The sequence below is a fragment of the Selaginella moellendorffii genome, unplaced genomic scaffold (assembly GCF_000143415.4).
Source record: "Selaginella moellendorffii unplaced genomic scaffold, v1.0 SELMOscaffold_68, whole genome shotgun sequence".
In the NCBI taxonomy this organism is placed as follows: Eukaryota; Viridiplantae; Streptophyta; class Lycopodiopsida; order Selaginellales; family Selaginellaceae; genus Selaginella; species Selaginella moellendorffii.
This window is the reverse complement of record NW_003314329.1, coordinates 63561-66060: the sequence shown is the minus strand read 5'-3', so window position 1 is coordinate 66060 and position 2500 is coordinate 63561.

Here is a 2500-nt window from a genome sequence, read left to right as displayed (position 1 = left end):
CCGGGGCCTGACATGTCCGGGTGCCCGACATGTCCGGGGCCGGACATGTCCGGGCCCGGATATATCCGGGGCCCGACATGTCCAGGGCCGGACATATTGGGGCCCGGATATATCCGGGGCCCGACATGTCCGGGGCCCGACATGTCCGGGGCCCGACATATCGGGTGCCTGACATGTCCGGGGCCAGACATGTCCGGGCCCGGATATATCCGGGGCCTGACATGTCCGGGTGCCCGACATGTCCGGGGCCGGACATGTCCGGGCCCGGATATATCCGGGGCCCGACATGTCCAGGGCCGGACATATTGGGGCCCGGATATATCCGGGGCCCGACATGTCTGGGGCCCGACATATCGGGTGCCTGACATGTCCGGGGCCAGACATGTCCGGGCCCGGATATATCCAGGGCCTGACATGTCCGGGGCCGGACATGTCCGGGGCCCGATATCTCTGGGTGCCCGACATGTCCGGGGCCCGACATATCGGGTGCCCGACATATCCGGGGCCCGGATATATCTGGGGCCCGACATGTCTGGGGACCCACATATCTGGGCCCGGACATGTCCGGGGCCTAAGGTATGCCACGTGGCATACAAGTGCAGAAGAGGTATTTTCCAATGTTATGTCACGTGGCATACAAGTGCAGAAGAGGTATTTTCCAATGTTATGTCACGTGGCATCCATAGGTACCACCTCTCCAAGGGTTTGTCACGTGGCATGCAACCTCCAAGATGCACCTTTCCAAAGGTTTGCCACGTGGCATGCAACCTCCAAGATGCACCTTTCCAAGGGTTTACCACGTGGCATCCATAGGTACCACCTCTCCAAGGGTTTGTCACATGGCATGCAACCTCGAAGATGCCATCTTTCCAAGGGTTTGCCATGTGGCATCCATAGGTACCACCTCTCCAAGGGTTTACCACGTGGCATGCAACCTCCAAGATGCCACCTCTCCAAGGGTTTGGCACGTGGCATGCTATAAGTACATAAAAGTATGCCACGTGGCATGCCACCTCATCCAAACCATCCGTCTGAATGCCACCTTCTAAAAGGTATAGCTCATGGCATATAAATTGCTCAAAATGTATGCCACGTGGCAAACCCTACCCTACCCTAAACCCTAAACCCTACGCTTGCACATGGCATAGTGTTGCGTTCCATACATTGAGCCAGTGTGCCATCTTTAGAGCACGTGGAATAACACGTGGCGATATAAGTTACTACGAAAAAAAACAACTCAAAAACATCCAACTTTAGCCGAAATATGAGTTGGCAACACTACATTTACTACCATGACACCAAGCTCGAAATATGTCACGTGACTCTTACGTTGAAAAACCACTAAAAACGGCACATGTTACATGGCATGAACAGTGTGCCACGTGTCATCCGCTCCTAGGAGTCGTCTCGTGACACTCGGAAAAAAAAAGTAAGAAAAAATGACCACTTTTTCATTGTTGATGTTGCAGAAGTCGCAGCACTTCCAGATTCTAAGCCCGAACACTAATACATGCTGTGGGGTGAAAGCCCAAAGCGTGTGTCTCCCAGGGGGGGGGGGCTGTGGGGGGTTCCAAAAGTATAGTAGGGATAGTGTGGGTGTTGGAGGTCGGGTAGCCGAGGTGGAGTCCGAGTTGAACTCGGAGTCCGAGTCCGGGTCCGAATCCGGGCGAGCGAGTGCTCTTCACGTGGTATACTGCGTGCGGGGCGAGCTCAAAGTGGGCTTTGGCTTCTGGCTTTGGCTCGTGGCTCTGCTTTTGCTACCTGCAACATCACACTCCCTGCTCGCCACCACAATGCGCATTGGGACGGGTCCTGGTGAAAGCCGGGAGACTCGGATCTTTGCGTGCGGTGGTGGTGGGCTGGCTGGCAGTTAATCCTCCTGATGTGGGGTGGTGTGTGCCTTTGGTAGAGGGCTGCACACCTATTGCTGTGGTGCAACACATGTGCTTGTGACGGGTCCTGGCCAATGCTCCGGCAGAACCGGGAGACTCGGACGACCAACATGTGTGGTGCGCCACAGCTCGGGCTAGCCTCTCGCTTTTGTGTGTGTTTTGGGGCAGTGGGGTGTTCGCACCCCCTCCCAAGCACACACCCCTTGCTGTGCTGTAACCGTTGAGTCCGGATCCGGGCGGGCAAAATTCCCTCGTGTTTGAACGTGGGTGAGCTCAGTCGCATGGGGGCTTAGCTGGTGCTTCACAGCCGGGGAAGTGATGCTCTAGACATCTACCCTTTTGTGAAAAATGCATGTGATGGGGGAGCAAGAAGTCATATGCTCTGTGCTATTGAGCGACCTTTTGGAATCTCGGGCAGGGGATGTATTTCTACCTGGCGAAAGGATCGGTCGCTCCATAGCACAAGAGCATGTAACTTCTTGCTCCCTCCCGTCACATGCATTTTTAACAAAGGTTTGCTCCTCTTGTTGTGTCCTTGATGGGTGATGGCTCCACTTACATGTGATGCTGAATGAACTGATGTTCCTGGTGTGACCACCAAGTCCGGA